General features: G+C 40.1%; 1 long non-coding RNA gene across 1 annotated transcript in view; it reads left to right on the top strand.

Moving 5' to 3' along the window:
• LOC148107586 (uncharacterized) overlaps positions 1–15393 on the top strand; it is a 64555-nt gene that overhangs the window by 7873 nt on the left and 41289 nt on the right. The window lies entirely within an intron of this gene.

Below are 15393 nucleotides of genomic sequence, written 5' to 3'. Positions count from 1 at the left end.
CAAGGAAATCTTTCAGAAAGTTAAACAGAAAGAAACAGAGATAGATAATAGAATACAAGAGATAAGAAAATTAGATCAATCTGAGATTGACCATCTGACTGATTCCATTTCCTGAAAGAGAGGACAGAGACAACCATGGGGGGGGGGAGGATAGATAGATAGATAGATAGATAGATAGATAGATACCATGTATCTATATTTATATACCACCAAAACCCACAATAAACATTTTCAGATTAAGAGTCCACTGACTATCCAGCACAATAAATGAAAACAAAACAATGCTAAACCTCTCACCAATCTTAGAACACCAGGATTTAAGAGATCTTAGGGACATGATTTCTGGAACGGTGACAAATGCTCTGCAGATCCTCTCCCTGATAAAACAACTGTAACTGATGAAACTTAATTAAAAAATTAGATTCTCTAGAAACGATCTTAAAGCATACAGCAAAAAAGAAACATTTATTCAAGAAAACCTACTAAAACTTGGTAAGAAGAGTAAGAGACTGTGGCATTTGAGCTATGACTTGCTTCCTTCCTCTCCCTTTCCAGCTCATTGTAAGAGAAGTTCCATTCTAGGCAGGGACAGCCAAGAACACAGGGCTCTTGTTACCCTTGGCTCCCGGTTGAGGGGTACTGTATCTCCCTGGGGGTGACATATCACCAATATTTCCATTTCCCCCACCTCTGTGTTGCAGAAGTTCTATTCCAGAAAAGAGTAGCTAAGAGAACTGGGACTTGTTTAATACTTTCCCAACTCATAGGGTGGAACTTCTACCCCAACCATGGCAGGTTGAGAATATGAAGGCCTTGATCTTCACCCCGGTTCACTCATAGAAGGGGGTTTCCACACTAGGAAAGGCCAGTTTAGAAAACCAGAGTCTACTGCTCCAACCCAGCACCCTTATAAAGTAGGGCTGTCATCCCAAGAAGCACACTTCAGAGCAGGGGCACAGAGGTTTTGTACAGGGAGGGACGAAGGCCTTAAGAACAGAACTCTGATTCTCTCCCCCAGGAGAATTGACTTTACTTGGAATAGAGTGTGGGGAAATTCAAGTCTGTGGGTGCTGTCAAAAACATTTGGGGATATTAGCGGTAAACAATGGAGAGAAAGCTGGTAGCTCCATGAGAAAAACAAACTATTTAACCAGCTAGAAGTTTGCCAGAGAGAAGCAAGGAAAAAGATCCCAGAGAAGAGCCCTTCTGGGTTCAGAACAAATCTCAAAGTCTAGCCTTATAGACTGTCCTTGTGGGATGTCTGGGTGGCTCAGTCGGTTAAGTGGGAGTCCTGGGATTGAGTCCTGAATCAGGCTTCTTGCTTGGTGGGGAGCCTGCTTCTCCTTCTTCCTCTGCCTCTGCCTGTAGCTCCCTTGCTTGTGTGCTCTCTCTCACTCTCTCTCATTCTCTCTCAGACAAATAAATAAATAAAATCTTAAAAAAAAAATACTGCCCCTGCAAAGGGGCTTAATTTAATTGGATTAGACTATGAAGCAATTTATGCCATAGGGCATTGTTGAAAATGATAGTCAGCAATTAGTGGAGACTAACAACTAGGTGTGATACCAGTAGAGACAGCTTAACGGAAAAGTCAAGGAAAGAGACAAAGCCCTCTTAAAACCACTGTCAACGCAAGGTGACAGTGCACATGGTGAAGGCCTTTTAGGAGTGACATTGGACCCTGCACACTGCAAAAGAAATACTTTTCAAAATAATACAGCCAAATCATAAATAAATAAACAAGCAAACTTCAAGAGGAAACTCTGTGTTGGAGTTGAGGCTAGTATCCAGTTGCTGCAATATATTATCTAAAATGTTAATATATTTTTATATTACAAATATAGTATACATTTATGTTACCATATAGTAAATAAAAAATAAACTACACTTTTCAACAAAAATTATGAGACATGCAAAGAAACAGGAAAGTGTGACCAATACACAAGAAAAAAAAGAGAAAACAACAAAGCTGCCTCTTAGAGGGTCCAATGTCAGGCATAATGTGAAAAAACTTCACAGGAGTCATTATAAATTATGTTCAAAGAACCAAAGGAAACCATGTATAAAGAAGTAAAAGAAGGTATGATGACAATATCTAATCAAATAGGTAATATCGATAAAAAGATAGACATAAGAAAGGACCAAACAGAAATTCTGAAGTTGAAAAATATAAGAACTGGAATGAAAAATCTATTAGAGAGGCTCGATAGTAGATTTGAGCTGGCAGAAGAAAGAATCAGCAAACTTAAAGATAGACTGATAGAGAATATGCAATCTGGAGTAGAGAGAGAAAAGATTTAAGAAAAATGAACATAGCTTTAGAGAAAAGTAGGATACTGTTAAGTGCACCAACATAAGCATAATAGGAGTATCTGAAAGGGAGGAGAAAAAGAACAGAACATAAAAAATATTTGAAGAAATAATACTTCCTAAATTTGATGAAAAACATTAATCTACACATATAAGATGCTTAATGAACTCCAAGTAGGATAAACATGAAGACTGTTAAATGAAGTTACACACACATTGTAGTAATTTTGAAAGTTAAGGACAAAGAAAATCTTGAACATAGCAAGAGAAAAAAGATTTGTCATGTCCAAGGAAGTGCTAAGAAAAATAACAGCTACCTTCTCATCAGAAACAATGGAGGCCAGAAGGCAGAGGTATGACATATTCAAAATGCAAAAAAAAAAAAAAAAACCAAAAAACAAAAAAACAAAAAAAAAAAACCCTGTTAACCAAGAATCTTATATTCATAAAAACTAGCTTTCAAAAATAAAAGTAAAATAAAGACGTTCCCAAATAAGAATTGAGAGAATCTGTTACTAACAGACCTATCTTATAAGACATACTAAAGGAAGTTCTTCAGCCTGAAAGCAAATGAACCCAGAAAGTAATTCGAAACCATATGAAAAATCAGAGTGCTGGTAAAGGTAATTATGTAATTGTAAAAGACACTGTAAGTGTATATTTCTTCTTTCTTAACTGATTTAAAAACAATCGTATAGAACAATATGTCTATAATTGTATTGTTGGGTCTATAACATATAGAAATGAAATAAAGTTGACAATAACAGCCGAAAGGAGTGGATGATAACAAAGCCGTATTGGAGTAAGGAAATGACAACAAGTTGAACTTGGAGCCACAGGCACAAATGAAGAGATCAAAATTGGTAAATAACAAACTCTATAAATATATACTTGTTCTCCTTCTCTCAGCTTCTTTGAAAGACATACAAATATATAAATGTAGTAATCTCAACAACGTATTGTGGAATTTGTAACTTACATAGGCATTTATAACCCATAATTTATAAACATATATATAACAACAATATATATAATATATGATAACACAAAGAAAAGGGAACAAAGCTGTATAGGAGTAATGTTCTCATATCTCACTGTAATTAAGGTAGAATAAATCTGAAATAAATTCTGATAAGTTAAGATGTATATGGAGATCCTAGAGCAATAACTCAGAAAATAACTAAAAAAATAGTAAAAATATAGTGAAAAATTATTAAAGAAATTAAAATTTTACACTAGAAAGTATTCATTTATGTAAAACAAAGTAAAGGAGGAAGACAGAAATAAAAATAATGCTAAATGTATAGAAAACAAAAAGTAAAATAGCAGACATAAATCCAACTATGTCAATATTACACTACATGTGTCAACGCTACTAAAAAGTTTTAAAAAGTCATTGAATTGTACCGTATATCTAAAAAGGGGTTACAACAAAGTGTAAACTACATGGTATTAAACTGATTTTTTTAAGATTACACTGAATGTGAGTTTTACACAATCTGAGCAAAAGGCAGAGATGGTCATACTGGTCTAAAAAAGCAAGCTCCACCTAACTCTGTAAGAGACACACTTCAGAATCAAAGGTACTACTAGGTTGAAAGTAAAAGTATGGATAAAGATCTCATGAAACAAAGCTGGAGTGGCCATGCTAATAGACAAAACAGACTTCAACACAAAACATGTAACTAGACATTTTATAGTGATAAAAGGGCCAGTCCATCAGGAAGACTTAACAGTTACAAACATCTTGGCACCTGGAAACAGAGCACCAACATACATTAAGCAAAAACTAGCAGAATTGAAGGGATAAATAGACAATTCAGCAATAATAGTTGGAGACTTCAATATCCCGCTCTAAATAATAGGCAGAAGATTAACATGGAACTGAAAGAGTTGAACAACATTGTGAACCCCATAGATCTAACAGATGTTTGGGGAACTCTCCACCAAACAGCAGAATATATATTCTTCTCAAATACACATGGAACATTCTCTGATATAAACCATATGCTAGGCCATAAAACAAGCCTCAATAATTGTAAAAAGATTGAATTTATTAAATGTATGTTCTCTGACCATGATGGAATACAATTAGAAATCAATAGCAGAAAGAAATTTGAGCATTTCACAAATACGTGGAAAATAAGAACATACTCCTAAAAAAACCCCTCTGAACCAAATAAGAGATCATAAGGGAAATTAGAAAATACTTAAAAATGAATAGAAATGAAGACATAACATACCAAAACCGGGATGCAGCGAGGCAGTGCTTCAAAGGGAAATTTATAGTTTTAAATGCCTATATTAAACAACAAGAGGGGCATCTGGGTGGCTCAGTCAGTTAAGCATCCAACACTTGATTTCAGCTCAGGTCATGATCTCAGAGTCATGAGATCAAGCCCCAGTCCAGCTCCACACTGAGTGTGGAGCCTGCTTAAGATTCTCTCTCTCCTTCTCCCTCTCCCCTGCCATCCCCTGCCCCATGTGCTCTCCTTTTCTCTAAAAATAAATAAATAAATAATAAATAAATAAAATAATAAATAAGCAAACAACGAGAAAGATCACAAATCCATAACCCCACTTTCTACTTCAAGACACTGGAAAAAGGAGAGCAAACTAATCATAAAGTGAGCAGATGGAAGGAAATAATATAGAGTGGAAATTAATGGAAGACAGAGTAGAAAAACAAAGAGAAAACTAATGAAATAAAAAGTTCCTTGAAAAGACCAACAAAATTGAGCAAACTTTTAGCTAGCCTGACCAAGAAAAGAGAAAGAAGGCTCAAAATTCTAAAATCAGGAATAGTGAGAAATAGTGAGAAAACCTCACTACTGACCTTGAAAACATAAAAAAGATTATAAGTGAATATAATGAACAACTGTATGCCAATAAATTAGATACCTTAGATGAAATGGAAAAACTGTCAGAAAGACAAAAAAGACTGAAACTGATTCAAGAAGAAATAGAAAATATGAATACATTTGAATCAATAATTTTAAAACTTCCCACAAAAAGAGCCCAGGTCCAGATTTCACTGGTGAATTCTACCAAATATTTGAAGAAGAATTAACACCAGTTCTTCACAAACTTACAAAAAATAGAAGAGGGAAAACTTCCTAACTCATTCTATGAAGCCAGTATTACCCTGACACCAAAACCAAGGACATAATGAGAAAATAAAATTACAAACTAATATCTCTTTGAATACAGATGCAAAATATCAACATCAAAATACTAGCAACTAAATCTAGAAATATGAAGAGTCTAGATTCTTTTGTAGATTCTTTTAAAAAGAAATCTAGAAACACCATGACCAAGTGGAATTTTTCCTGAAATGCAAGTTTTGCTCAACATATAAAAAACAATAAAATACACCGTATTAATAGAATAAAGAACAAACACCACACAATCATTTCAACAGATGCAGAAAAAGCAATCGACAAAATCCAACACCCTTTCATGATTAAATAAACACTCAGGAAACTGGGAGAGGGAAATGCCTCAACCTGACATAGGGCATCTATGAATGCTAACATCATACTTAATGGTGAAAGTCTGAAAACTTCCCCCTGTGATAAGGAACAAGACAAGAATGTTCACTCTCACCACTTCTATTCAGCATGGTACTGAAGGTTTTCCCAGGGTCATTAGCCAAGAAAATGAAACATAAGACATTGAATTTGGAAAGGAATTTCTATTTGCAGAGGACATGATCTTGAATAGTGACAATTCTAAGGAATCCACTCAAAAACTGCTAGAACTAATAAACAAGTTTAGTAAGTTTACAGAGTATAATAACAATATACAAAAATCAACCGTCTTTTTACACATTAGCAATGAACAATGTAAAAATGAAATTAAGAAAACAATTCCATTTACTATAGCATTAAAAAAATGAAATTATTTAGGAGTAAATTTTTATTTTTATTATTATTTTTTAAGAGTTTTAAAATTTGGGGCGCCTGGGTGGCTCAGTCGTTAAGCGTCCGCCTTCGGCTCAGGGCGTGATCCCAGCGTTATGGGATCGAGCCCCACATCAGGCTCCTCCTCTGGGAGCCTGCTTCTTCCTCTCCCACTCCCCCTGCTTGTGTTCCCTCTCTCACTGGCTGTCTCTCTCTATCAAATAAATAAAAAAAAAAAGAGTTTTAAAATTTATTTATTTTAGAGAAAGAGAGAGAAGGTGGAGGAGCAAAGGGAGAGGGACAAGTAGACTCTGCACTGAGCATGGAGTCCAATGCAGGGTTTTGTCCCACGACCCTGAGATCACAACTTGAGCAGAAATCAGGAGTCAGGGGTGCATGGGTGGCTCAGTCGTTAAGCGTCTGCCTTTGGCTCAGGTCACGATCCCAGAGTCCTGGGATCAAGCCCCGCATTGGCTCGCTGCTCAGCGGGGAGTCTGCTTCTCCCTCTACCCACTCCCCCTGCTTGTGTTCCCTCTCTCGCTGTGTCTCTGTCAAATAAATAAAATCTTAAAAATTAAAAAAAAAAAAAAGAAAAGAAAGAAATCAGGAGTCAGATGCCTAACCGACTGAACCACCCAGGCACCCCTTTAAGAGTAAATTTTTTAAAAGAAGTACAAATTTAATATTCTGAAAACTCAAACATTGCTGAAAGAAATTAAAGATGATCTTAGGAGTGCCTGGCTGGCTCCATCGGTGGAGCATGCAACTCTTACTCTCGGGGTTGTGGATTTGAGCCCTGTGTTGATGTGGAGATTACTTAAAAATAAAGTCTTTAAAAAAAATAAAGATGATCTAAATAAATAGAAAAACATCTTGTGTTTGTGAATTGAAAGACTTAATACTAAGATAGCAATATTCCCCAAACTGATCTGCAGATTTAATACAGTTGGCATCTTTGCAGAAATTGACACGCTGATTATAAAATTCACATGGATACTCAAGAAATCCAGAGTAGCCAAACAATTTGAAAAAAGAGGAAACTTGGAAGACTCAGATTTCCTGATTTCAAAACTTACCACAAGTCAATGGTAATCAAGACAATGTGGTACTAACACAAGAATAGACATATGGATAAATGCAATAGAATTGACAGTCCAGTAATAAATCCGTATATTTAGGGTCAGTTGATTTTCCACAGGGGTGCCAAGACCATCCAATGGGGAAAGAATAGTCTTTTCAACAAATGGTTCTGAGAATCTGGGTATCCACATGTGAAGAATGGAGTTGAATCCTTACCTCACGCCCTATACAAAAATTGAGTCAAAATGGATCAAAGACCTAAATATAAGAGATAAAACTAAAAAACTCTTTGAAGAAAATATAAGGTAAATCTTCATGACCACAATTTGGTAAAGTATTGTTAGATATGACACAAAAAACATGAGCAACAAAACAAAAAATATATAATTTAGACCATCAAAATTAAAATCCTTTTTGCTTCAAACAGCCATTTTCTGTTGGTTTCAGTCTGTCGATAGTGATACTATTGACTAGAAAGGCCCAAAGCACTTGCCTCAGCCCATACTACTGTACTGACCCCCCTGCCCCATGGACATTTCTCCATCTGGAGCCAGTGTTGAGGCTGGACTGGCTCTTGTGGGTCTTATTATGATTTTACTATGTACCTCAGCAATAACTATCAGGGAACTTTGAAAAAAACAAGGTTTATAACTTGCAGGTTTTGGAGGGCACATGGCCTCCCTGAGGGTCACACAACAAGGCTGCAGGTAGAGAGAGAGAAAGAGAGAGAATGTACAGACCTGGGGTTCTGTCCTTGAGGTTGAGAGTGGGTGCCTAGGATTTCATGGGTTCGCTTTTTTTCTTTAATTTTTTAAAAATTTATTTATTTGACATGGGAGAAGGTGGGGAGAGAGCATAAGCAAGGGGAGCAGCAGGTAGAGGGACAGGGAGAGCTGGGAGCCCAATTCAGGGCTCGATCCCAAGACCCTGGGATCATGACCCAAGCCGAAGGCAGCCGCTTAATGGACTGACCCACCCAGGTGTCCCTACTCAGGACTTTCTGAAAGGAAAATATCACAGGTATGTGTGGCCTGGCTCCTTATGTAGTTCTTTGTTTGTTTTAAAGGTTTTACTTATTTATTTGAGAAAGAGAGCACACAAGCAAGGGGGAGGGGCAGAGGGCGAAGCAGACTCCCTGCTGAGGAGGGAGCTCAACTCAAGGCTCAATCCCAAGGCCCCTGGGATCATGACCTGAGCTGAATGCAGACACTTTTTTTTTTTTAAAGATTTTATTTATTTATTTGACAGAGGTAGAGACAGCCAGTGAGAGAGGGAACACAGCAGGGGGAGTGGGAGAGGAAGAAGCAGGCTTATAGTGGAGGAGCCTGATGTGGGACTCGATCCCAGAATGCCGGGATCATGCCCTGAGCCGAAGGCAGATGCTTAACGACTGCACCACCCAGGCGCCCTGAATGCAGACGCTTAATCAACTGAGCCACCCAGGCGCCTCTCCTTATCTTGTTGGCATATCATATGGCTGGCAATATGTTTATTCAATATGGATTTTTTAAAAAGATTTTATTTATGTATTTGACAGAGAGAGACAGGCAGCGAGAGAGGGAATGCAAGCAGGGGGAGTGGGAGAGGAAGAAGCAGGCTCCCAGCAAAGGAGCCTGATGCGGGGCTCGATCCCAGAAGGCTGGGATCATGCCCTGAGCCAAAGGCAGTTGCTTAATGACTGAGCCATCCAGGTGCCCCCAAGATGGATGTTTTTGAAATGGATGCCTCAGCCATCAAAAGCTTAATGTCACAGATTTATATTACACACACACACAAAAAAAAACTTAATGTCAGGAATTTACACTACAAGGACATTTTATTAATTTCCCAGGGCTGCCATAAAAAAGTATCTCATACTAGGTGGCTTAAAACAAGAGAAATTTGTTGTCTTGTAGTTCTGGAGTCTGGAAGTCCAAAATCAAGGTGTTGACAGAGCCATTCTGTCTGAAACCTATAGGAGAGGATACTTCCTGGTCATTTCCTAGCTTCTAGTTGTCAATCCTTTGCATTCCTTGGATATAGACTTTCCATGTGTGTCTTTACATCATCTTATAAGGACACCACTCATATTGGATTAAGGCCCACTCTATTCCAGTTCTGATCTTGGCTTAACTAATTACATCTACCACGACTCTTTCCAAATAAGGTCACCATATTCTGAGATACTGGGGGGTTAGGATTTCAACATATCTTTTCGGGAACACAATTCAACGCATAATATACACTGTCAAGAAAGTGAAAAGACAATCTATAGAATGGGAGAAAGTACTATAAAGAGATGTATTTGGGATGTCTGGGTGGCTCAGTCAGTTGAGCATCTGCCTTCAGCTCGGGTCATGATCCTGGGGTCCTGGGATCGAGCCCTGCATCAGGCTTCTTGTTCAGCAGGGAGCCTGCTTCTGCCTCTGCCTGCCACTCTCCCTGCTTGTGCTCTCTCTGTCTCTCTGACAAATAAATAAATAAATAAATAAATAAATAAATAAATAAATAAAAGCTTAAAAAAAAAGGTATGTATCTGATAAGGAACTTGTATCTAGACTATATAAAGGACTCTTGCAACCCAATAATAACAAGACAAATTTAATCCAATTTAAAATGGGGAAATGATATGAATAGACATTTCTCCAAGGAAGATATACAAATAGCCAATAAGTGCGTGAAGAGATGCTCAGTATCATTAACCATTAGGAAAATGCAAATCAAAACCACAATGAGATACCACTTCATACCCACTATAATATAAATAATAAAAAGTATAAGTATTGGCAGTGTTTTGGAGAAATCGGAACCCTCATATATTGCTGTTGGTAATGTAAAATGATACACTTGCTTTGAAAAACAGTTTGGCTGCTCCCCCAGAGGTGAAACATAGAGTTACCATATATGACAGCAATTCTACTCCTAGGTATATACCCAAGAGAAATGAAAACATATGTCCACCTAAAAACTTGTACAGGAATGCTCATAGCAGATATATTTGTAATAGTCAAAAAGTTAAAAAACCCAGTTCATCAAATGACAGATGGGTAAACAAAATGTGATATATCCTTATAATACAGTATTATTCAGCCATAAAATGGATGAAGTACCAATACATGATACCTCATAAATGAACCTTGAAAACATGGTGCTAAGTGAAAATAGCCAGTCCCAAAGACCACATATTATATTATTTCATTTATATATATGTCCAGAATGGACAAATCTATATAGAGAGAAAGTAGTTTGGAGGTTACCTAGGGCTGAGTGATTTGGGGGAGGAGGAGAGTGACTGGTAATAGATACAGTTTCTTTATGGGTTATGAAAATATTCTAAAATCAATCGTGGTGTTAGTTGTACGACTCTATGAATACCTTAAAAACCATTAAATTGTATTATTTATTTATTTATTTATTTTTTAAAGATTTTATTTATTTATTTGACAGAGATAGAGACAGCCAGCGAGAGAGGGAACACAAGCAGGGGGAGTGGGAGAGGAAGAAGCAGGCTCATAGCAGAGGACCCTGATGTGGGGCTTGATCCCATAACGCCAGGATCACGCCCTGAGCTGAAGGCAGGAGCTTAACCGCTGTGCCACCCAGGCGCCCCTAAATTGTATAATTTAAATGAGTGACTTGTAAGGTATGCAAATTATACCTTAATAAAGCTATTTTTTTAAACACTTATTTGACAGAGACAGCCAGCCAGCTAGAGAGGGAACACAAGCAGGGGGAGTGGGAGAGGAAGAAGCAGGCTCATAGCGGAAGAGCCTGATGTGGGGCTCGATCCCATAACGCTGGGATCACGCCCTGAGCCGAAGGCAGACGCTTAACCGCTGTGCCACCCAGGCGCCCCAATAAAGCGATTTTTAAAAATGGAAAGTAGATCCTAGAAAAGTCCAGAAAGTGACATCAGATCTTATACAAACGATCGGGAACCAGACCAGCATCAAACTGCTCAATGGCAACGTAGAAGCTAGACGGCTGTGAAGCGCTGCCTTAAAGATGTTGAGGGAAAATAATTTTCAACTGAGAATTCTATACCCAGCCAAAGTATCAATACGGCATGAGAATAGAATATAGATATTTTCAGATATGCAAAGTTTGAAAAAATTATCTTCCAAGCAAACTTCCTCAGGAAGCTACTGAAGGATGTGCTTTATCGCAGAAGGGCATACATGAAGAAAAAGAAACACAATCCAGAAAACCCAGCAATCTATTAAGGAAAGGAAAGAAAAGAAGTTTCAGGATATGGCAAAGAAAAATTCCAGGATGATAGCTGTGCAGCTGATCTAGAGAGCCTTTAGTTCAGGTGGGGGCTGGAGGACCAAAAGCTCCAGGAGTGGTGTCTCAGAGGTAAAACATATGTATCCTAAAGGACCTGGAACTGAGAGTGAACATGTGTATGGACAGTCGTTCTGTAGGGCTTTTGCAGGACGTGGGGAGGTTTAATTGTGGGTCAAAAAATATATATAAGCAAATGAAAAACAAAATGAGTCAATGGTTAACTCTGAAGGAGAAAAGAAGTTTACAAAGAAAGGAAAGGCATGTTAGTTGGTCCGGCAGTGATATAGAAAATTTTCAAAATCTAATGCTTGTGCGTATTGCCCCTGGGCTCCCAGAGAAGCCGTACTTTAACATTGACCAAGGTCAAACATGGCTCAACGAAACCTCCAAGCATGGGCTCTTTATCTGCCCTGAGCACACTCTGTACATCTCCTTCATTAAAGAAAATAACTGACAAGGAGCATTTTGAACACAAAATAAGAACAAGGAATCAATCTCCTTGATTCCAATAAGATTAAAGTCATATAGCCCCGCATATACCAGAAACTTAAGGTCTGCAACTTTCGGAAATATCCTTTGTCTTTTCATGTAAAAGAATTACGACCCTACACCAAATGTTCCTTCCTTCCCGGGAGCATCTCTGCTTTGTGAAGACTGTGTATCCCAGGCAGCTGTTCTAACTTGGGCTCCAATAAAACTCTGTTCCTTTTTTTTTTTTTCTTTTATAGAAATTCTAAAAGCTTTGTTCATGGGGCTTCTCGATGGCTCAGTTAGGCACCTGCCTTTGGCTCAGGTCGTGATCTCAGGACCCTTGGATCAAGACCCATGTAGGGCTCTCTGCTCAGCGGGGAGTCTGCTTCTTTCTCTCCCTCTGCCCCTAACCCTGCTCGTGCTCTTTCTCTCTCTCTTAAATAAATAAATAAAATCTTAAAAAAGAGACAGAAAGAGAAAAAGAGCTTTGTTCATTTTGAGTCGACAGCAATGGACACTATTTACTGATTGAGAATATAACTAAGAAATGTGGTGTCGTGATATTGAAAGGAGAGGAGAAAGGGTGTGAGTGAACTTCACTTGTCATGGTAGGAAGGCCAAAGAGACTATCTAAATCGGACCTTTCTGGAGATAGCAATAATAGCAATAAATACTTTATTGCGGAGCTAAAAACTGGAGGAAATAACAAATGAGTTGGCGTGGTTGCTTTTGGAGAGCAGAACGGAGTGGGGTAGGAGAGTGCTATTTTGGTTATAGCCTTTTAGCTCAGTTTGGCTGTAAATGCTTTGCATGTATTACTTTGGGAAAATAAGAATTAATTAAAAGACATATGAGGAGAAACCATGACAACAATAAGGGTCTTCCCTTTTGAGAGTTTCCTGCCCCAAGCAAACAGTTCTATCTAGTTTTTCAGTTGTGCCATGAAGGGCATTCTCGCCCTCATAGATGTTCCTGGGAGGCAGGCGTTGATAGGGTTCTTGAGAGGGTCAGGGGATGGTACTTCGCAAAATAGGAAGTTGCATGTTGTTCAGATGGTTGATATCAGGCATGACAGAAAGAAATATCCTCATTGTACCCACACAAAAATAGAGACACCCCCCCCCAATCACACAGCCAGGTAGTGGCAGAGCTGGAGTTCTGACGCCCTGTCCTGTTTTCACTCAGCTGACATCAGGCCCAGCTACGTCTTAGCACTCATGCTTCCTCCTCTCCCCTCTCCGCCAGCTGGCAGCCCCTTGCCTTCAGACACTGTCTACAGCTTCCCTGGCTCCGAGCCCCACCTAGGGTGATCCTTAATGTGAGGGCCCTTGATGCCATCACAGAATGAGCCCTGATCCTGGTCATAGACAGTCCTGATGCTGGTCGCAGACTGAGCCCTCACCCCTTGCTACTAACTTCCTTAATAGTGTTTACAATTGAACGTGAGTCGGGCCTGGCCTAGAAGACATGGCTGGCTGGCTTCCATCCCTCTTTAGTGCTGTCTCAGGGGCAGAGTTGGTGCAGCTGTGGCCTGGCTAAACTCCCTGACGTGGTTTCTCTCCATCCTGGACTAGATTCAAAGCCACAATCTGTGCCCAGTCCATTTCTGTCCCCTCCCACTGCTCCTCCTTGTGCGGGTAGAGGATTGTGGGGCCCATGGTGCACTCTGTGATGAGTCATCCTTGCTCAAAACAAAGGGGTCTGGCATGGAAAGCACTTTTTATGGCTTCTCTGCTGCAAGGGAGTAACCTCACCAAACAAAATGTTCAAGTACAACCTTGGACTGGCTGTTTCCCACCTTGGACTGTTCACTCCTGTCCCTCACCAAGTCAGCATTTCTCCAACATAATTTCCAGGAGTTGCCAGAAGGCTGGCTTGTTTCAGCTGCTGCCCTGCTCTTGTGATGGACACCTCTTCTTGGTAGTCCTCTAGGGTCAGTTGGGAGAGAAGGCTGAGGCCCCAGGAGAGGTCCCAGATAGAGGTCCCAGAGCAGGACAAGTCAGATAATTAGGAAGGACTTCTTTCTGTCCCCTCCTTCTTCTCCAAGAGCCCTCTGCTGGCCTTGGGGGCCATGTGGTCTGCCCCTCTGCCCAAGGCTGATATTTAACACCAAGAATCCACACTTTGAGGGCCCCCACTCTGCTTCCAAGTCACTGTGGGATCTTAGGAAAGTACCTCTGCTGGGGACCTCACTTCTCTCACTTCGTCTGGTGAGGGGGCAGGAAAGAGTCTTACAGCTTCCTGACTGCCTTGACATTTTGTGACTCAATGATATATCAAGACCATGATCCTGTGCCTGTTCCCTGCTGACTCCTTGTCTTCTCCCTGCCAGGTAGCCCAGACCAGATCCAGCATCTGCCACTTTTCACCTCTCTTGGGCACCAAGTCTTTCCCTGAAGGGGAACCTGGGCATTGCATCTCTGTGCCTACTGTCCTGGATTTTAGTGGGTTTCGAGGAATGCCAAATGAATGAATGAATGAATGGACTACTTTGAAAGAAACCCCTAAAACATTTTGGCCTCATTCTCTTCATCTATTTAATGGGCATATCTTCCACACTCATGCTGTGAAAGGCAAAGCTCATTAAAAACACCACAGCCCATGAATATATGAGGCCCCGCCAGTTCTTACAGTTGATATCCTGAGGTTAGGGCTAGGGGGCTGAGGGGTGGGGTGGGGAATGGAGGGTAGGTGGAGTGGGCTTGGCAGTTTGTGGTTGCTGCTTCAGGGGAAACCACAGCTGCCTCCTCCTCAGGGGGTCAGTGAGGCCCAGGGGAAGGAAGGATCATTTGCAGGGTGAGCCCCGGCCACTGAATCACCACCCAGAGGAAAACCACAGCCTCAAGAGCCCCAAAGCTTAAGGAGAGGTGGCAGGTGAGCTGGGCAAGAGCCAGCACTTGATAAGTGAGCAATTGGACAGTCTCCTCACCTCAAGAGCCAACCCTGTCCCATCTGGCAGGTCAGAACCTATTGTATGCCTTGAGAAAGAATGGCTCAGTTGCAGATCTCTGTGTAACAGAGCAAGAACAAGACCCTGGGAAAAGGACCACTGCTCTCTGGTCTCCTCCTCCCTGACCCCCCAGGAAAATGAGAGGTCAAAAACAATTCTTGAATTTGAGGAAATTCATCTAGGATATTCTTTTTTTTTTTTAATTTTACTTATTTATTTGACAGACAGACAACCAGCGAGAGAGGGAACACAAGCAGGGGGGTGGGAGAGGAAGAAGCAGGCTCATAGTGGAGGAGCCTGATGTGGGGCTCGATCCCAGAACGCAGGGATCACGCCCTGAGCTGAAGGCAGACGCTTAACGACTGAGCCTCCCAGGTGCCCCTCATCTAGGATATCCTTACGTGAAGACTCACA

This window comes from Ursus americanus, chromosome 28 (genome assembly GCF_024610735.1).
Source record: "Ursus americanus isolate L20-20 chromosome 28, mUrsAme1.1.p, whole genome shotgun sequence".
In the NCBI taxonomy this organism is placed as follows: domain Eukaryota; kingdom Metazoa; phylum Chordata; class Mammalia; order Carnivora; family Ursidae; genus Ursus; species Ursus americanus.
This window is presented reverse-complemented; position numbering and strand designations above follow the sequence as displayed.